General features: G+C 43.9%; 1 long non-coding RNA gene across 2 annotated transcripts; it reads right to left on the bottom strand.

Moving 5' to 3' along the window:
• Positions 1-15,712: 15,712 nt before the first annotated feature.
• LOC117883435 lies at positions 15,713-22,067 on the bottom strand. Of its 2 annotated transcripts, none has more exons than XR_004647261.1 (3): positions 21,687-22,067; positions 17,809-19,053; positions 15,713-17,699 (listed from the first exon to the last, which is right to left on the bottom strand). It is a non-coding gene; the product is annotated as an uncharacterized LOC117883435 (long non-coding RNA). The 2 variants fall into 2 exon arrangements; XR_004647262.1 differs by having other exon boundaries at positions 17,127-17,699; positions 17,809-17,907.
• Positions 22,068-22,261: the final 194 nt, after the last annotated feature.

Raw genomic sequence — 22,261 nt, 5'->3', positions numbered from 1 at the left:
CACTTCTTCGGATGCATCCGAAGAAGTGGGCTGTAGTCCACGAAAGCTTATGCTCTAATAAATTTGTTAGTCTCTAAGGTGCCACAAGTACTCCTGTTCTTCTTTTTGCATAAATGTGCTCCTCCAGGGTTCAGATTTTCTGTATCAAATATAATTTTTTTCAAACACATAAATCCTTGTTTTCAGGAATCTATACAAAAAAAAAGAACACTGACTCTGGAGGTAATTCTGTAAATCAGTATCATTCCAGCAGTGTGGTATCATGGGATTCTCCTCTAGGACAGGTGACAATAATTAAGCCTAACTTCAGCATTGCTCTCTGCTATGTCATTACAAGGTAAATTCAAACCTGACAAACAGTTCATGTTAACTGTTCACATCTCTTCCTGTTGGCCTTTCTCAATACAGAATGAGTTACTGAGCTTTCCACTCTATCCCAGTTCTCTTGCGTTTTGTCTCACCCTTGCACCCTTTAGATTTTTGTGCACTAAATATAAAGCTTTATTATTTCCTATTGCTGGCAAAATACAAGAGCTTTGCAGCCAGATTCTGCTCTTTGGTTACATGTGTGCAACCTCAATGAACTGAGCAGGGTTGCAAGAACAGAATTTGTCTTTTCACTTCCTTTCTGAAGCTTTCGACAGTTTCCAAGTGCTAAATGCTAGCTATTTCTGTACAAATAGGCAATAACGAATCTTGAAAACTCTGTCATTGTTGGGTAATATTCTTTAATGCTTTTGTCTAAAAAAGCAAGAGACGTTTATAATAATAATAATAAACAAATAAACCTTTTGCTGTTATGTACCTCCTTAACAGAGTAAAATGTCCTTCACTAGCCAGACCAGTTGTTCTCTGATGTTTTTCACTTGTGGACTACATAAGTTAGAAATACTTTTAGGGAGAACTCCATCATCCAATCCCTCACCTGCCCTGCAGCAACCAAACTGGATGGTTACATAAAAAGGTAATATTATGGTATGTCCCTAGCTATAGTTACATTGACAGTTGCACTTAAAGCAGGATTAAAATCCCCCTGTTTCACACTTCAGTGTTTGATTTTAGTCTCCAAATTTAATACATTCACTCTTCCTGGGACAACTGAATTCTCTATCATATTTTCTTGGTTAAATATTTTTTCTTTAGATTTGTCATTAATAAAGAAAACCCATACAAAGCTGAGTGCCCTGACAATAATTAAACTTACATACCCACTCAGCAGCATAAACACAAATAGATGAAAGCCACCAATCAGCAGCCTTCAATAACCAAGTGAAGGTAATAATTTACTTCAGCCAACAGAAAGTAAAATGAAAATAACCCCCAGAAGAGCCTCTCTCAGTCAAATCAGATGCAGGAAAATATTTAATAACTTCTAAGAGGAAACAATTACTAATGAGCCCTTAAAAATACCCCAATTGTATTTTTTTTCCTGGACTCCTCTAGGTAGCAATCATAGTTCCTACATACAGTCTTCCCTCTCCCTTCCTCCCCTCTCCATCTCTCTGAAACACACACACACACTTTCATAACAGCTCAGGGATAGGACAGTTTTCAAACTTAGCAGAGCGTGAAGGAAGCTATTCCCCTTATTCAACACAGCCTATTTTGTCTCTGCAAGGAAAAGCCAACTGGAGAGTCAGTTTGTACCTCCAATCTTTGTCATTACTAACCCACTTCCCCGATGCTCCTGCTTTGTGCACACACCACACAGAACCTGAGAAGCCAAGGAAGCAAAGTGGGCCTTCTGTGCTCCTACATTCCTGCTCCCTTCAGCCCCACTTAGGGGTGCCAATTTTGGTTGGATGTATTCCTGGAGGTTTCTTCACATGACATAATCTTTAATTAAAGATTAATCTTTAATTCATGGAGACTCCAGAACAATCCTGGAGGGTTGGCAACCATACTTCTTCACCCTCCCCCCCTCACATTTGCAGCTTCCTCAGTGTCCCATCCATCAGCCAGGGGGCAGCAGATATGTAAGAGGACATAAGGAGTGATCAAAGCTTGGAACTGAGTGGAGGTGTGTGGGAGGAAAAATGGGAAGCAGGGAAGCTTCAAGCAGGAGACCGCAGCTGTAATGGGGACCTGGGATTGGGGGGGAATTTAGTGCTTGTAAACCAACCCATTGATGCTTCAAAGGCTCTCCTGGCACTGCTGTCTCAGGGCAACAGTGCCAGGAGAGCAGTGTCTGCGCTGAGGAAGCAGTGCTGCGAGAGTTCCCTCAGTGCAGCTACCAGCGCGGTGTACTGGGGAACAGGAAATGGTGCTGGAGCAAGCCCTACATGTGTCAGTACCGCACTTCAGATGGTTGGGGGCTCTCCTATATCATGGACTCCAGAGTCCCTCCCAGCACACTGGGCAGCAGTGCCATGGGGAGGAGTGAGAACACACAGGAGAATGGGAGTGTGGAGACAAAATGGGGAAAGAGCAGTTTTGTAGGGTAGCATTGAGAAGAAGTAAGAAAAGCAGAGTGGAGAGCAGCTCTGCTCTAACAAGTCTCCTGTGGTTCATCTGGGGGGAGCTGTATTGCGCATGAGATGTGATTTATTCAAATGACATTGTCACAGTTACCTGTGCGTGTACACAGTGGCAGCCAAACTAAATGTTGCCCTACACTGTTGTAATGGACAGAAGGATGGAAGCCAAAAAGAGCATTTTAATTGGATTTGGTACCAAATAGTTCTACTGGAGTTCCCATTACATAGATCAAATTTTTCTTTTAAAATGTTTCATAACGGTATGTCATATCATAGCACACACCAGTACTATCAGTCAGAATGAGTTACTTTCTAGAACAACAAAGCAAGAAACAACAAAGGATCAAGACTCCACAAGAGAGCATACAGGTCAGTCTTCAAAAATCGGCTCTGATTTTGGGTGCCTCCGCTTTTGGGTATCCAACTTGACACATCTTGGGCTTGATTCAGAAATGCTAATCACTCCGAACTTCAAATAAAGCCACTGGAATCTGCAGTTTCTCAGCATTTGAGAATCAGGCCCAAAGCAGGACACTCAAACATGGAGACACAAAAAGAAACTAAAATCCACTGAGAATTTGACCCACAGTGTCTCCCCTGGACAATCTGTAAGTGAGTAATGACAACTAAATGGCTGCTAAACTCTACACCAGTGGTTCTCAAACTTTTTTTTTCCATGGACCACTTGAAAATTGTTGAGGGTCTTGGGGGACCACTTAATTATCTTTCCAAATGTTGTTTGTACCACTAGATAACTATTGTAAAGCGCTATATATATATATATATATATAAACTTAATAACTAACTTGTTTTGTTCTACAAATAAAAGCACACAACTCATATTTTAATATCAGTAATCTTACCTTTCTAATGCGATGGATTTGCCCTCTCTCCCCTGCGGCAGCAGCCCCCAAGCTGGGGCTGAGAAGAGGGAGGTCTCTCCCTCTGTCCCCCATGGCAGCAGCCCCCAAGCTGAGGGAGGCTGGGAAGAAGGGGGGTCTCCACCGCCACAGCATACACAGAGCTGAGTCTGGGAAGGAGGGACGTCTTTCCCCAGCAGCTGCAGCCCTGGAGCTGGGGAAAGTCACCTCTTTCTCTGGCCGCCACAGCCCTGCACATCCCAAATCCCACCCACCCCCTTCTCACGCCACTGCCCCCTCCCACCTATCCCCCCCAAGGCCACCACCTCACCTTACATGTGCATCTTCTCCAGGGTTCAGGCACCTAATTAGTGGAGCCATGCCTGCGCAGCTCCACTAATTAGGAGGGTGGCCCTTCATTTTCTTGTGTGCAGCCGCTAAGGCACACACCTTAGAGGGAACTATCCGCAGACCACCTGAATGGAGCTTGCGGACCACTGGTGGTCCATGGACCACAGTTTGAGAACTTCTGCTCTACACCCAAGGACAGGGTTTGGAACTTTAGAAGAGCAGCCACCAATTTCATAGCTACATGCCCCACAATTATAGTTTTTAAATGTAGCACAAGTCTCAGCATGCCGTGCTGCGGTTGCAAGAAAAGAGAACTCTTGGGTCAAGGCAGAGCTACATGAGGGTACCTGTAGTCTCTGTAGGTCACAACTCTGTATTAAAGGGAATGCAACTGCAATCTGTTGCATTACATACAAAGTAAATGCAGCCCTGGGGCACATGACCAATTACCAGCACAACCCTCAGCTGCAAAGTTTGGGTGTCTATGATCAAATGGAAGATTTTTGGAGAGTAGTAAAAAACAAAACAAAAAAACCTCAATTAGATTTTTTTTTTTTTTAATGGGATGCTAAAACTCCCTGAAGTGTACCCTCCACACTTTGGGTTCCACTGAAGTGGAATGGTTCGTTAGGAGACACACAATTCAACAGTGGATAGCTCACCAAACTAAAGAGCTAGTTCCAAACTATTGTTTATTTCCTTTAGATTTAGAACAATTAGTGCATATTCACAGGCTCTGAACACACTCCTAATTATTTTAAATCACAAAAGCAAATACACAGTACTTCATAATCAAATAATATTATGAGCTGGTCAAACCTTTGTTATGGGTTAAGACCTCATTGAGATTAGTAGGTGTAAACTCACACTTCAATTAACATAACTGTAAGCATAAACCCTACCTAAGAAAGATCTCTCAGAAACTGAGGTCAGACAAGGACAGAGTGAGAGAGGCAGCCTGAACAAGCAGCTAAAAGTGTGAAAAAACATGAGGAGAACAGTGGCGACAGATGGTACGCAGATACCAATTTTGTCCCCAGACCATCTTGTGACTGAGTACTTCAACAGAAAGGGCTTGCTATGGTATTGTGGGCACTTGTGGATCACCAGGGTCATTTCACTGATATCAGCACAGCATGGTCAGGGAAAGTGCATGATGCATGCCTCTTCAGGAACGCTGGCCTGTATAGAAAGCTGTAAGTAGGGACTTTCATTCCAGACTGGAAGATTCAAATGCGGGATGCTGAAATGCCCATAGTGATCCTGGGAGACCCAGCCTAACCCTTACCCCCATGGCTCATGAAGCCTGACACCAGAAACCTTGACAGCAGCAAGGAGTGCTTCAACAACAGGCTGAGCAGGTGCAGAATGACTATTGAATGTGCATCTGGAAGATTAAAGGCTCATTGGTGCTGCCTTTAGGGCAGGTTAGATCTCAATGAGGAAAATATTCCTGGGTTCATAGCAGCCTGCTGTACTCTGTATAATATTTGTGAAGCCAAGGAAGAAAGTTTCCCCAGGGGTGGAGCATCAACAGCTGGTGGCTGATTTTGAGCAGCCAGATACCAGGACTATTAGAGGGGCTCATAGGGGGGCTATTTGAATCAGGGAGGCTTTGAAGCAGCATTTTGACAATGAGTCCCAGTAATATGTCTTTATGTAATGCATTCAGCCAGGCCTTGTTTACTTCCACCTGGAATGACCCTTGTGATGATTGCTTCCTGAGCATAATTGTAGTCTGCAAATGTGACAATAGCCACTGTATGAATTCCAGCAGCAACCACCATGTGTAGGAGAAAAATAAAAAATAATTTTCTTTCTATAAGTTCATTTTTATTAAACACCAATAACCAGTACACAGAATTTGATTTCTTGCAAGGGACATGACACCGAGGAGCACTCTCTTAATGGACGCGCTCATACATAAGTCCATCTGTCAATAGGTAACCTGTCTGAAGGGGTGGAGTGAAAGGGGTACTGTGATTGTCTGGGAACATGCAAGGAATGTGTGTGTGGCGTTTGGGGAGGGCATGGCACGCAGTTCTGTATAGGTTACAAGGGGAGGCGAGCACACATGCATTCTGACTGCAGTGCAATCAGGGACTTCAGCATCTCTGTTTGGTCTTCCATCAGTTTTATCATTCGCTCTTCGCCCACTAAAATACGCTCCTGGCCCTGCTTCCTCTCCTAGCTAATTTCAATTTTTGTCTCTCTCCATGCTCTGTATTCATGATCTGCAGTGTCCAACGATTGGCGCACCTCCCTAAACATGTCCTTACTTCTTCTGGGTCGCCTCCTTATCTGTCAGAGGCACTCCACCAGTGTATTGGGGGTTCCCCTCAAAGGACACATCTGCAGAAGCACAAAAAACAATAAACAGATGCAGTATTGTGAATGCACTCACAGCATTGAATCATTACAGTTAAATACAACTCTTTCTCATTCACTCTCCCTTGGCTAGCACACAACTCAGCAAGCACCCTAAATATGGTGAGTTCAGCCCTGTGTGTGCGTGTGGGGAGGCGATCCAAGATGGGGCAAAGGGTCTAGGTGGCTTTTTAAGGGGATCACTGCAAGCGACTAGGGACACTATTGTAAATGCTGCCACTATTTTCCACAGGTGGGGATCCTTGAAACTGATATCTCACTCCTGTGAGGGTAAATACAGATGCAAGAGTGCATCTCCTGTGTGCGTGTGGCTTCAGCTGGGTCCCTATCCTGCTTGCCTGTGTGCCACTTTGGTCCCTGCACAAATAAGTTTCCTACAGTGGGAGAAGAAACAAAGCAGCTCTGCTAAGGAACCTTCGGTACAGGATTGGGGAATACCTCCAGGAAAGTTTCCTAGAGATCTCTCTGAGGGATTCCTGTGAAATCTCAGTGTGAATTAACAAATTCTGCAGGGCCCCCACTGCGTATCCGCATAGGGGAATGGGAAGTAGACCCAAACACTGCTACTCTTGTAAATTTCTATCCCTTAACCCATTTCTAGCACATAAAACAAAAGAAAGGACAGCTCTACCTCATGTAAACAACCAGTATCAAATCAAAATGAGCACTTACCAAAGCTCCCATCTCCTGCATCATGCGTGCCAGAGCTGGAGTGCTGGGACTGGTCTGCACCCTCCAGACACAAGAAGAGGTCCTGGATAGCCACACTGCTGGACGACCCTGTCGCCTGTTCCACCTCATCCTTCAACTCCACTTCCTCATCCACCACTTTGTCCTCAGGGTTCAGTCCGCTGGTCACTATCTCCAGCCCCCCTGAAGTATCCACAGAGTTCTTGGCAGTGATGGTGAGGTTGCCACCGAGGATGGCGTCTAGCTTCTTGTAGAAATGGCAGGTCTTTGGCGCAGCATCAAAGTGATGGTTTGCCTCCCTTGCTTTCTGTATGCCTGCCTCAGCTCCTTGATCTTCGCATGGCACTGATGCATGTCCCGTTCATGGCTCTTCTCCAACATGCCACAAGAAATCTGACACAGGTATTGAAGTTCCTACGGCTGGAGTGGAGCTGGGACTGCACTGCCTCCTCTCCCCAGAGACCCAGAAGATCCAACATCTCTGGTGTACTCCAACCATGAGAGTGTTTGCTGTGTGGGCCACCATGGTCATCTGGGAAGCTTTCCACACCAAGCAAACATGAAGTGGAATTTCAAAATTTCCTGGCCTTTTAAAGGGGAAGGGGCGGATGCCTGTGTACCTGACTGCAGGACAGCAGAGTTTGAAATGCTGACCAGAGCGGTCAAGATGGGCATTGTGGGACAGCTCCTGGAGACCATTTACGGCAACATAATCAAGTGCAGTGTCTACACTGACACTGCGTCAATCTAACTTTGTTGCAAAAAGCTCTATCCCTCTCGCTGAGGTGGTTTTATTTTGTCAGCATAGCTGCAGAGTTAAATCAGCAGGAGGAGCACTGCAGCGTGTACACCTCCACTGTTTTGTCGGCCAAAACTTGACTCTTGAGGGGTGGGGAGACAGAAGGTGTTTAAACAGTGGTTTTGATTCTGTTTCTCCCCCTTGGTCTGAATTATCCATGACATGCATACTGCATCACATCAAGTCCAAATCATTAGAGGAATGCCTCTCCTTGCACTGACCAGAGGATGTTTGGATTCTTATGTCAGCCCAGTTCTACAGCCTGACAGGAATCAGGTGTCCCCAGTGTACACAGAATTCTTCTTTGCAGCCAAACTAGTCTAACGCATTTTGTTAACTGGAACTGGAGCAGCAAAACAAAGAAAACAAATGCTTAATTTTCCAGCTTTGTGGGTGAGAGAACTATAAGTGAAGATTATACTGCCGGACACTGACAGCCTTAAACCAGCTGCCTCAGGAATCTGCCAAGAACTTTGCTGAAAATATGTTCCTCATCTTAGAAACGGAGCTAAGACTTATCACACATCTGCCCACCTTTATTCGAATGAAGCTCCTTCTGATCTGTCAGCTCAGGCATTGTCAATTTCATCCAGAACAATTTACAAACTTGGAACCTAATCCTGTAAAGTCTTAATCATTTGATCAATCCCATTGAAGACAATGGGACTATTTGCATGACTATGGACCACTTTTGTGGACTGGTAAGAATTTCAGGAGTCTGTTCCTATAAAGGAAGTTGAATCCCCCACTGAAATGCAATGTTTGGGTACAATACTGTAAAGCAGTTTAGGATACAGTTCTACTTAAAATTTGTCTTTTAATAAGTCATACATATGCTGAAATGGCTCCTCACCCAACTCCCATATTCTATATAAACAGACTGAATACTACCTACACCTCTACCCCGATAGAACGCAGTCCTCGGGAGCCAAAAAATCTTACTGCGTTATAGGTGAAACCGCGTTATATTGAACTTGCTTTGATCTGCCGTAGTGCGCAGCCCCGTCCCCCCAGAGCGCTGCTTTACCGTGTTATATCCAAATTCATGTTATATCGGGTCGTGTTATATCGGGGTAGAGGTGTATTTGTGGGGAAAGTGAGTAGTTAAGCATCTTGATGTTTGTCTATACAAAGCGGGATATCGGAGGGGACAGGGAGAGCGTGGGAGCCCCGGGCTGGGGGCAAGGCAGGGAGGAGTCACATGGAGGGTCACATGGGGAGGTCACGTGTCCCCCTTTGTGTCCCTCCCATGAGTGCAATACTGGTAAGAAATGATTTCTACTTGCACCACTGGCTTCACATATGGTGCAGGAACTCCAGGCTTGGCTATCTCCTGGTCCTCATGGAAAAAGTGAGTGTATCACCTCTGGGTCATTGCAGTTCCCACTTGGTATCTTGTAGCCCAAATTATCCTAGAGCCAGGTTTTATAATCTCAAAGCATCTTGCAGAGGCACATGAGTCTAAAGAGAACTGTCCACTATGGATGGAGCTGTGCAGAGCCCCTTATTTGAGCATTAGGAATAGAGATCTCATAGAAGAGTCAAATCATTGTCTCTTATTATGAGAAACCAAAGGAGACAGTAGCAAAAAGCTCCATATTGAACTTCAGATCTTGTCCACAGGAGACGTTACTATGCGGCAAACTGGTGCACTGTAGATTCACATCCTGGCTTGCCGCACAGTAACCTGACAAGGAGACAAGCCTTCAGGCTGCATCATAACAGCAATCTTGGTATCAAGATATCTAGGAGAAAAATCTGTGACATTAACTAAGTATTAAGTCTTTTCTCTCCTAAACAATCAAAATCCCAAAGGGGCGTTACCTATGAAATTAGAAAACTATGAAAACCAAGGAAAACTGTTACATAATTTCCCAAAGAATCAACTGATGCATCAAGGAGCACAAACATCTACAGGAGGAGTGCAAGGCGGCCAGCTTGATTCTACAGTCCTTACTCAGGGCATGTTAGTTATTGGGAATTTCTATAAGAGTTTGATCTGAGGAAGGGCTGTACAAAAGTGCCTCGTGTGTCTTGGACAAAAACAAAACAAAGAAGCAAAAAGGACTCAATGGCTCTTTCTTATTTCCTGTGTGCTTGTCATTATTTTAGTTTAGCAACATAGTTAGTTCTATCTATTAGCATAAAATAAAATAATTTGGATTTATATAGTGCTTTTCATCCAAGAATCTCAAGAGGCTGTAGAAAACTGGTTCAATATTTCTATACTCATTTTACTGATAGAGAAACTTTAAAAGTGAAATCAATGGATGTCACAGTCGCTCAGTATCTCTGAAAAATAGGCCCATAATTTGTCTGTGCCCCAGTTTCCTAACCAGTAAAATGAGGATAATGGTGCTTACCAATCATTATAAAACTTTTTGAGATTCTCAAATGAAAAATATTATTTCAGTGCAAAATGTTTTTATTACTTCAATGTAAGGTATTTAAGATAGTGGCAGCTGCTTGACATCTGTGAAAATCAGGACCTAAGTGTTTATTCAAGGTCACGCAGAGTATAAGGCAGAACCTAGATTTCCTGACTCCCAATCATGTGTTCTAACTACTAGACAATGCTGACTCCAATACTGAAATTATAAAGTCTGACCACTGAAGGTGGTTCCGGTTTTCCGATTATGTGACCCCCAACCACCCTCTTTTGTTGTTGTTCATTCATCCTTTTTATGTAACTGTTCTCCTACCTGTGAAAATCAAAAAGGTCAGCTTGACAATAAACTGCATCATTTGAAAATGTTAACACTGTGGACAAAGAATGGGAAGTTGCCACCCATTTTCTTGAATTTTGGGAGACAATAACTTGGCAACTTTATACTAAACAAAGTGAATGCAATGAGCTAAACCCAAACGCCCTCTGCAATCAAATTACTGCTTTACATTTAGTGCAAATCTGGGGAAATTGTAAATAAACTGGAACACTCAGGCTAGTGACTGTACAACAGCAGAGAGAAAAAGTCAGCTGTCAATACCGCTACTTCTTTCAGTAAATTCTGTGGGCCAGATTCTAATCTCACATTGATGTAAATCCTGGCCCCGTGTTTTTTCTATCCTCTCAGAAAGATTTTTTAGCCTGTGTGACAAGAGCCAGTAGATTCTATCAATACAGCTATTAAAAATTTGGAGAATGCAAAACTGTTGATAGGAGACAGCCCTAGATCAATGCATAGGTTTTTATGTCTGAATTGCCTGGATCATGTTTTATCACTAGAGCACAAGACTCTGTTGGGAGGACAGGGAGCTGCACTGCCCTGGAGAATTTCTTAGCTCTAGTCTAAACTTAAAATGTAGATCTACCTACCTATGTTGCTTAGGAGTGTGAAAAATTAACACTCCTGAGTGCTGCAGTTAAGCATTGTGTAGCGTAGCTGTGGCTAGGTTGATGGAAGAATTCTTCTCTCAACCTGGCTATCACCTCTCAGGAAGGTGGAGTACTTTGAAGAAAAATCCTTTCTATTGCTATAGGAAGCATCTACACTGAGGCACTGTAGTGTCATAGCTGCAGGTGGTCTGCTAGAGCGCCCATGGTGGAGACATGCCCTGTGAGGCTGGTCAAAAAAAAATTGAGGAAACAGTTCCCATCAGAAAATACAGTTCCATCAAAGTCAAAACACTTTGTGAAGTCAACGCCTCCCCAATGAAATGTTTCAGTATTCCTGTCAAAATGAACGTTCATTTTGAATTTTGTATTATATTGCTTAAAATAAAATGTTGAAATAGAAACAATGATTTGATTTTGTTAAAGTGTCTCAATCATTCGTAAATTAAATTTGTTCACTATTATCTTTTGTGGAGAAATTTTAAATTATTGGGTTTCAATCCAAGTTTCAAAATCTCAGAATTCTCCATGAAATGGAATTTCTGTTCTCTGCACAGCTCTAGCCTCAAAGAGCTTTAATGAACTGGCATTTTCTATTATATTTCTGTATCTGTCTTTGCTGTTTTGGGCACTGGGTGGTGGGCAGCTCTGAAAGTAGACTGAATAGAGCAGGGGTGGCCAGCCTGAGCCTGAGAAGGAGCCAGAATTTACCAATGTACATTGCCAAAGAGCCACATTAGTACGTCAGCAGCCCCACATCAGCTCCTTCCCCCCCCAACAGCATCTCCCACCCACCAGCGCCTCTTCCTCCCTCTCCGCTCCTCCAGATTAGCTGTTTTGTGGTGTGCAGGAGGCTCTCGGGGGAGAGGAGTGAGGGCATGGCAGGCTATGGGGAGGGGGCGGGAAGGGTGGAGCCAGGGGTTGAGCAGTGAGCACCCTCCGGCACACTGGAAAGTTGGCGCCTGTAGCTCCAGCCCGAGTCGGTGCCTATACAAGGAGCCGCATATTAACTTCTGAAGAGCCACATGTGGCTCCAGAGCCATAGGTTGGCCACCCCTGGAATAGAGTACTGCTCTTGGGCCTGCCTTGGATGGGGAGCCAGGCAAAGCTGAGACCAGTTACAGAACCAATGCTCTTCGTTGTCAAAGCTGTCACTGAAGGGTGTGTAAAAGCACTGGGAGGTAGAAGTGTACTGCTGAAGCTGCAGCACTGGCAATTGTTGACTAAACTGGCATTGCAACAAGTCAGTTAGCTTTCCCAGAGAAACCAACAGTACTTTCAGCGCCAGTGCACAATTGGCAGTAATTTTGTGTGCTGTGTTAACAGGCCTGCCTACAACACCTAAAATCTCTAGTGTAGACAGGGACCTCCTGAGATTTATTTTCCAACATGGTCACAGCTAGTACTGCTCTGGCAAGGCTTTTTGTTTTTTAAACATCCATGCTAAGCAAAACTCATGTTCCAGACCACACTCCAGAAACTATATCTACATGGTCTAGAGCAGGGGTCGGCAACCTTTCAGAAGGGGTGTGCCAAGTCTTCATTTATTCACTTGCATTTAAGGTTTTGCGTGCCAGTCATACATTTTAACGTTTTTAGAAGGTCTCTTTCTATAAGTCTATAATATATAACTACCCTATTGTTGTATGTAAAGTAAATAAGGGGTTTAAAATGTTTAAGAAGCTTCATTTAAAATTAAATTAAAATGCAGAGCCCCCCCGGACCGGTGGCCAGGACCCGGGCAGCGTCAGTGCCACTGAAAATCAGCTTGCATGCCGCCTTCGGCACGCGTGCCATAGGTTGCCTACCCCGGTCTATAGAATGGCTAATGAACACAGTTGCAACACAATTTTGCAACTGTGTAACACCATAGTTACAAAGCTGTCACGTTTGAAAACAGTTTCAAGCAGTTATAAATCCCAGTATGTTGAGGGCTTTACATACCATACTCGACCCTATTCTGTATTCCTTACTCAGGATAAACTCTCACTGCCTTCAGAAGGGGTTATGACTGAGTAAGGTTAAGGGCTGGTCTACACACAAACATGCACCAAAATAACTAAATCAGTTTTAACTCACACCTTTTGTTACATCAGTGCAAGTATGTGGACACCCTTATTTTGGAATAAAAGTGTCCAAATGCTAAATTGCACCAACATAATAAAAGTGTGAATTAAAATTGATATAGATATTTCAGTTACAAGTCTGTGTGTGGACCTGCTCTAAAAGACTGATCCTGAATTGGCTTTTGCTGCTATTTAACTAAGGACCCAATTCTGTAAACCTTACTCGCATTAAGTAGTACTTCATCCCACAAATAGTCACACTAATTTCGAAGACATAAATGCTATGCAACATGAATAAAGATTGTAGAATCAGGCCTTAAAAGAGACATATCACAAACACCATTTGAAGGATCCCATATTAATATTGTCAGAGCTTCAAACGGAACATTTTTCTTTGCTATTCATTCTGGCAGGTTGTCCTACCTCTAGTGGCAGTACATGAGAATTGCTGAATAAGTCTTCTATGACAGGTTTCAGAGTAGAAGCCGTGTTAGTCTGTATCCGCAAAAAGAACAGGAGTACTTGTGGCACCTTAGAGACTAACAAATTTATTAGAGCATAAGCTTTTGTGGACTACAGCCCACTATGCATCCGAAGAAGTGGGCTGTAGTCCACGAAAGCTTATGCTCTAATAAATTTGTTAGTCGCTAAGGTGCCACAAGTACTCCTGTTCTTTTTAAGTCTTCTATGGAATTAGTATGTTATAAGTAAGCAGTTTTTACATCCTGGAAATACTACACAAGTGTCTAATGTATTTTGTGTGTGAAAAATTAAAATTTAAAACAATCCATATGTTGGTATTCTGCAATGCCCAGACTCTTAAAGTCAGGTACTAGATATGAGGAGGCTTTCCAAGTCAAGTGCTATGATTTGCCCAAAGGAGCAAGTAACAGATTTTGGGCATGACCCTGTCTTCCGTATGTACCTACAATGCTCACTGAAGCTAGAGGATAAGGCCCAACTCTCAAAAGAAAGTTATAAAAATCCCAAATCCATGATTCATCACTACAGCCACTCTGGGATTGGGCAAATTGTATGCCATTGTGATGGAGAAGTTATTCAACTTTGGGGAGGACAGACAGCAACACTGTGGTTTCTGGTGGGAGTGCAGCTAGTTAGCCTCCCTTATCCACTTACCAACATGTAACATCACCTTTGAATTTGGCCCAAGGTGATTGACTCCACTTGATTTATTTTATAATCACTTCTTTAATGACCATTGCCACATCCTCATCATTCAGCAAAGCCAGGGGGAGCTCCATGTGCAGAGGGCTTCCTGGAATGGGCCTTTACTCATGTGACTCAGAATTTGGCCATCATTTTGTTTTCTTGGAGCCAAATTGTTCCCTCCTTTGGAAAAGACCCATGGGAAGAAGAAAGTACACTGGAAATTGTGCAGGATTCATTACATCCCGAGGACAGATTGGTTTCTGACCTCACATGATGGGGTTGAGAGCATCACCTGAAAGGCTCTGGGGGGGGAAGTCAGGCTCCAACCCCTCTCAAAACCCTGGGCAGTAAAATGGGCAGCAGAACACACTGTAATACTACCTTGCTTCCCGCTCCAGATGGCTGCACTGATCCTGAAAGGCCCATAGGAGTTCCACACATGGAGGGTTTGAAGTACTGAGATGCAAGGTGAATTATGAATTTAAGTGAAGCCTTTAATTCAGTCACTTTTTAATAAGATTTTGATAATGTATTTTATGTGAATCTGCAAAGTGTTTGCTTTTATAACATCTAATTGATAAGTATATAATCTGGTTTTAATTTAAGATCTGCAGGTGTTCCCCAAAGGTAAATATTAGATTCTTTATTGCTTTCTTTATGCAGTAATGATAGGGGAAATGTCTGTAAGGTTCCTAGCATCCATTTGTATGCAGATAGAATCATATTTTATAATAGTCGTAAATCTGACAGAATAGCCTCTTGCATTCAAGACAACACAATAAATATCATGTTGTGGCTGAAGTAAACATGTTTGGAAGGAAAATGAAATAAAGATGTTATTAGAGGTTTAATGAAACAATGATAACTGCTTATTTACAAAAGATGTATGTGTACATCCCTGAGAGGTGCAAAGCCCATGCTGAGTTTGCAGCTTCTTGATGAGCAGGACAATGGAGATTCTCAGCAGGATCCAACAGACTCTGCAGAAATGGGCTTAACACTTCTCAGAGATGATGGCTGCCTATATAATGCTAAATTATCTCTATCTATCTCAGGTTTTTAAAAGATGTCTATCACCATGGTATCAAAGCACCAATTACAGTCTGGCTGCCTTTGTACAGGAGTGCCTAAGCACCTCTGCACATGAGGTAGGTATAATACCAGACACCTAAGCACCACTGAGGGAAGCTCTATATCTGTGTAAGGTATAATATTTCTGTACTCTGGATGCAAAATTGATCCCATTGTAGAAGGCCCATATCAGGACTAAAGAGGGGTTTAAGTGGTACCTAGTCCTTGTGCTGGCCTTGTGACCAAGGGTGAATTTCACCCTGGAAGCACAAGAGAAGAGGTTGACCTGCATTGTCTCCAGTGCAGTAATCTAGAGAGGGCAATGCTGTATGCTGTATTCACCTAAAGTAGTTTTTGCATGTTGCAGCAACTGCTGATGCCCAGTATACTGTTCCCCCTCCTCCACTTCCAAGCGGTATTATGCCTCAAACAGACATACAGCTTCCTGCCGTTGTGCTTGGGTGCCTGGCTCTCAGGGACCACATTATAACCCACAGAAAACATACATATTGTACCAAAAGTTAAAATGATTGTATAACTCACAAGCAGCAAAGACCTGGGTGTGTGGGAGGTCATCACTGGTGGTTGAAAAGTTCAGATGCTGCAACATGTACAAGTAAAAAATAAGAAAATCTTAATGTAATGTATTGGGTTTCTTAATGGTTCTCTAAAACGAAAGAACCTTCTCTTGTGATCACTACCAGCATTCATTAACAGAATGTACTGGAACAGCTCAGATCATTTTCTACAGACATCCAAAATAAAAGAGAATAACACAAACCATTCCCTCTTCCCTTCTCCCAAAGAGAACAAGAAAGATACTGATGCTCTTTCTTCTCTCTCCATCACAGCTATTTGTAGGGAAGAGTGCATTTGACATCTTGTGCTGCAGAAGAGAAAAGAAAACAGAGGACTCCTAAGAAAATGTAAACTCCAAGGATTTATGGCAATATTCCAAACACAGGGCCTTTTATGATTTGCAGAGAGGAAGCACAAGCTTCTATGCTTGCACAGCAATTAAGAACTAAATATATTAAGAACTGAATATAAAACTTTTGTTAGAGAAATAATATTTAAGTCTTCCCTCCCCCTCGACAGCTCCCTGCTTTCCCCAGCCCAATTTATAACTCTTTAATTCTTGCCATATCTTTCGTGTAATAACCCCAGCTGTTTGTGTTCCATCTCTTGAAGAATACCTTTCCAAGACTCAAAGCATACTTTAAGGAGAAGAAGGCACTCTCATAACCTGTAAGATATTTCACCATCAAGCATTCCAGCTCTTTTGCCACAATGAGTTTCACTCACATCACAGATGTATAGCATACAGATAAATTCAATATAGGCCCTTTCTGTGGAGTTGGGTGGATCCTGTCTGTGAATCTGTAGTGCCACTTCCGCTATATCTGGATGCTGAAGGATTTGATATTCCATTACATACAATAAGTCCTTTTGCCATGACTGACAAAGACCGGAATAAGGGCCTTGCTATACAAGTCTGAGAGGTGGTAGAAGAACTGAGCACAATAGAATATTTCTGACAATGTAACAGAATACTTCACACAGAGAAGAAGTAATGAATCTCCATAATTTTAGACTGTATAAACAAATGGGTAGTCACCACAGCAATGAAAAAACATGCATGGTGGGATCATTCAGGAGCCTTCTGTGTTTTCTGTCTCCGCTCTCACATTTCTTATTTTTCCTAGTGTGACCCGGATATGATACTTCACATGGCAAAAATGGGCCAGTGCTTTTAGGCTGCAAAATGGCAGTCCCAGAGAGATCTCCAAGATATGGGATCAGCAAAGATTCAGAGGACCCAGAACTAGATATAGAAATAAAGTTTCAACCCTCACAACCTCATGAACACTGAGCTGCACCCCCCCCAGAAGGTCCCTTGCCTCTGCTCCCCTCTCCATTATTTTTCTTTCACCCCCCCACTACTTGTAACTGATTCCCACTTGTCCACCTGATTTTCTTTCAATTTCCTTTATATCCGCTTCTTATTTTGCCATTCCCTTTTTTGGCCCCAGACTTTTACTAGGTCCAGGCTCCTTATACTGTCTCCATAATAATTCCAAAGCACCTTCCTACTGCTGACTTCCCTTAGCATCTACGTCAGGCATGACCAGACATGGTGCTGCATTGGACAGTCCCAGTCACTGGAAATTCCCAGGCCTTGGCTCCCATAAAGCATGGGACAACTGCCCTAGCTGTCCCTACTGGCACAGTCCTGGCATAGATTTATTAAGCATATTGCATAACACAGCAAGAGAGTGAACTCAATGTCTTATCTTTAATTTGTGCTCCCAATGGACAAAGTTTACAGAGAAAATTTTAGGACAGTGCATTGCGACGTCTCTGCTCTCACTTCCTCATTTGATCTGCAGTCTGGGATTAATTTTCCCATGCACCAAAATGGCCAGTCACTCGATGTAGTCTTCACCAAGTACACATCTCTTATCTTTATGGTAAACCACAAACATTTGTCGCCTGGAACAAACATTGGGAGAAAGTCAAAATTAGCCTTTAAAAGGGTGTTAACTACCTCAAGTTAATTGGCAATCAATTAATTTAAAGTAAAAAACCCAAGCAGACATACCTTTTGTATCAGTCCTCTCTCTGGGACCACATATCCAGGCTGTATTTTGCTGTTTCTTCCTCCAGAATATCTCTAAAATCTGGCCTTTCTTCTCCATTCCTGTAGCTAAACTCTTATCCAGACCCTCATCATCTCTCATCCCAACTACTCCAACCTCCTCCTTTCTGGTCTTGACAAATCCCACCTTGTCCAATTTATAGCCATTCAAAATGCTACTGCAAAGAGCATTTTCTTGTCTTCACTTTTAAGACCCTTCAAAGCCTACTTGTTATCTCTTATACTGTATCAAGACATTGAACCCTGCCTCTATTCTGCAAATGATGTCAGTCTGTCTTGAATGCCCATTTATAAAATTTTCCAGCAAGCATCTTCTGCTTTCTCCCATGCTACCCCTTATCCATGTGAGGAGCTCCCTGTAAATATCCACAAAGCCACCACATTTTCCTCCTTCAAATCCCTTCTTAAAACTCTCCTATACCATGATGCCTACAAAATATTTGATAATGGTTAGGCAGGTGGGGTGCTGCAACTGCTGCTTATGTAGTCTGACTAGTATCATCTCACTGTTATCTTGTGGCTACTTTGCAGAACTTACAATGTAATTATAAAATCAGAAAGTAGCCATCTATTCTCTCTCCTTTTATTCAGCTGTAATCTCTTTGGGGTAGGTACTGTCTCTTTGTTATGTTTATACAGCATGATGGGGCTGTGGTCTTTAGGTACTACCACACTACAAATAAAAAATGACCAGTGAAGCTCCAGATTTATTTTGTGCAGTTACACTAGCTAGGATAAAGGTATATAAGGAATAAAATCCTGCATCTTGCTTCAAGATGTAAGCCAGTCACTAAGGTCCAGATCCACAATGGAAGTTAGGAGCCTAAATATCTTTGTGGATCTGGGCCTAACTGCTTGGAGTTAGCAGGAAACCTCCCTAGGAGAAAGTTACTGCAGAATTGTCCATTGTATGAGTTTTTTCACTTTTCTCTGAAGCTTCAGGTATTGGCCACAGTCAGAGACAGGATACCAGACTAGACAAACTACTGGTCTCACCCAGTATGGTAATTCCTGCAACCCAATAGACTCAATACAGGATCGGTAAACAAAATAACCTAGTACAAGCAGGTGTCATGGTTGGGAGGAGTAGGCAGGAGATCAACACACATTTCAAATTTGCAGCAAGTAGTCAGTGGAGCCAATTGTTATTCAGTATATGAGGAGGCCTGGGGAACTAGACATTTTATTCTGAAAGGGAAATGAAAAAGAAAATGCATTTTTATAATATTCCAGCTGTTTTTTTTTTTTTTTTTAATAAATGAGCTGGATCAACTTTTGAAGCATGTTCACGACTACTGCATTAGGGAACTTCTGCTAAGACAGGTTTTCAAACAAAGAAAACATGCTATATTTGATTAGTGCATAATACAAGGGTCCTCGCTTTCCAAAAGTATTCTGAATACTCAAAGTCTGCCAGCATAAATATTTAACAAAAATTCTTCAGCTGATTTTTAACAGACTGAACATTAAGCTGTTTTAAGTCTCTCAAAGAGAAATATTATGTATTACCAGAATATTTGCCATTATTATACTTTCACTGCATAAATTTTCAGAGATTCTGAAAAGATTGAAATTTGTATATTAAGAATTAAAGATAAACTGAAATAGCAAACAATATGTGGTTGTAAGATTCTAATTCCTGGTGCAGACATTAGTGACTGTATGACACATAGGAGACATTTGTGAGAGGATGGGTGTTAGCACTATCATCTTGGCTAAGTTCCAGTGTAATGCCTTTCTTCCTATTTTAAAATCCCCCTATAATTACAACTGGACATAAAGTCACTTCCTGTCCTAAATTGCTGCATATTTTTATTGTGAAGTATTAAATGGCTCCTGTGTTCCGCAATGGAGGTGGCTGTATTTCAGTAGTCAGTAGAGTGCATCATGTAACTTATAAAAGATCATAGAATTATAGAATATTAGGATTGGAAGAGACCTCAGGAGGTCATCTAGTCCAATCCCTTGCTCAACGCAGGACCAACACCAACTAATCATCCAGCCAGGGCTTTGTCAAGCCGGGCCTTAAAAACCTCTAATGAAGGCGATTCCACCACCTCCCTAGGTAACCCATTACAGTGCTTCACCACCCTCCTAGTGAAACAGTGTTTCCTAATATCCAACCTAGACCTCCCCCATTGCAACTTGAGACCATTGCTCCTTGTTCTGTCATCTGCCACCACTGAAAATAGCCGAGCTCCATCCTCTTTGGAACCCTCCTTCAGATAGTTGAAGGCTGCTATCAAATCCCCCCTCGCTCTTCTCTTCTGCAGACTTAATAACCCCAGTTCCCTCAGCTTCTCCTCGTAAGTCATATGCCACAGCCCACAAATCATTTTTTTTGCCCTCTGCTGGACTGTCTCCAATTTGTCCATATCCAGGGGTGAAAGTAACTTAAAGGATTTACCGGTACCTCAGAGTCCTGAGCGGGGGCGTGGCCTCAATCGGAGGGGGCGTGGCCTTTCAATATTTAAAGGCCCTGGGGCTCCGGCTGTGAGTCCTGGGGCCTTTAAATCACCCTGAAGCTACCAGCTGCAGAGGCGGCTGGGAGCCCTGGGGCTCAGGGGCGAATTAAAGGGCCTAGGGCGCCGGCCGCTGCGGAGCTCCGGGCCCTTTAAATCACCGCGGGAGCCCTGCCGCCACTACCCTGGGGCAGCAGGGCTCTGGGGGGGATTTAAAAGGCCCGGTGCTCCTGCCACTGCGGAAAGCCCTGGGCCCTTTAAAGCGCCACTGGAGCCCTGGCGGGGATTTAAAGGGCCCGGAGCTCCGGCTGTTGCGGAGAGCCCCGGGCCCTTTAAATCCCCGCCACAGCTCTGGCAGTGGGGCTCGTGCGGCACTTTAAAGGGCCTGGGACTCCTCGCCCTTTAAATCCCTTCTGGGACTCCGGCAGCCGGGCTCGGGCCGGGATTTAAAGGGCCCGGAGCTCCGGCCGCTGCAGGGAGCCCCGGGCCCTTTAAATCACCACCAGGGAAACCAGTCCAGTCCGGCACGGTGTACCGACTCTTGCTGGTACACCGTACCGGCTTACTTTCACCTCTGTCCATATCCCTTCTGTAGTGTGGGTACCAAAACTGGATACAATACTTCAGGTGTGGCCTCAGCAGTGCAGAATAGAGGGAAATAATTACTTCCCTTGGTCTGCTGGCAATACTCCTACTAATACAGCCCAGTATGTTCTTGGCAACAAGAGCACACTGTTGACTCATATCCAGCTTCTCGTCCACTGTAATCCCCAGGTCCTTTTCTGCAGAACTGATGCTTAGCCGGTTGGTCTCCAGCCTGTAGCGGTGTATGGGATTCTTCCAGGACTCTGCACTTGTCCTTGTTGAACCTCATCAGATTTCTTTTGGCCCAATCCTCCAATTTATCTAGGTCACTCTGGACCCTATCCCTACCCTCCAGAGTATCTACCTCTCCCCCCAGCTTAGTGTCATCTGCGAACTTGCTGAAGGTGCAATTCATCCCATCATCCAGATCACTAATAAAGATGTTGAACAAAACCGACCCCTGGGGCACTCCACCTGATACCGGCTGCTAACTAGACATCGAGCTGTTGATCACTACCCGTTGAGCCCGACAATCTAGCCAACTTTCTTTCCACCTTATAGTCCATCCATCCAATTCATACTTGTTTAACTTGCTGGCAAGAATACTGTGGGAGACCATATCAAAAGCTTTACTAAAAAGTCAAGATCTATCACACCCACTGCTGGACTCTGGAATCCTGCCGTTTGAAAAGCCAATCTAAATCGAAACCATTCATCGGTTTTACTTATATTCATTGGTACAGAAAACCAACGGCAGGCTGTTAGCAATCTTACCGCCTGGAATGATCCATCAGGGTTACGCATTCACACAGTAGCGCTTAAGGGCCCAACTCAGAACCAAACCCGCGCCGTGCTGGGTGCTGCACACCCAGGAAGATGCGGTCCCACCAAAAACCGTTCAGTGTTACAAAGCCAGAAGACCACCCGGGCATGTCACCAACAACAGGGGCAGGTGGGGGGAGCACAGGGAGGCCAAGGGCCACTGCCAGGCACATGGGTCCCTAGACTGTGTCTCGTTTGTTTCGGAGTCAGGGATGTTCTCCTAGGCTCAGGTGACCGCAGACAAGTGGCCCATGTACCACCAGAGGCCGGTCCCCCACAGACGAGGGGAGACCTCCCACCTGCTGTGAAGTAGGTCAGTGAGACTGTCCCTAATTAGCTGGGGGCAGGAGGGGTGGGGAGTGTCCGCCGGGCTCCCTCACCGCCTGGGGGGGGAAGTGGGTGTCAGCCCGGCAGGTTGACCCGGCCCCGGCCTGGCCCAGCGCTGGCCAGGGGCGAAGAGGCCCGCGGGGCGCGAGCCCTGGGAACCGCCCGGCCCCCGGGGGAGACAAACGGTCAGCGGCAGCAGC

This window comes from Trachemys scripta, chromosome 9 (assembly GCF_013100865.1).
Source record: "Trachemys scripta elegans isolate TJP31775 chromosome 9, CAS_Tse_1.0, whole genome shotgun sequence".
NCBI classification, from domain to species: domain Eukaryota; kingdom Metazoa; phylum Chordata; order Testudines; family Emydidae; genus Trachemys; species Trachemys scripta.
This window is presented reverse-complemented; position numbering and strand designations above follow the sequence as displayed.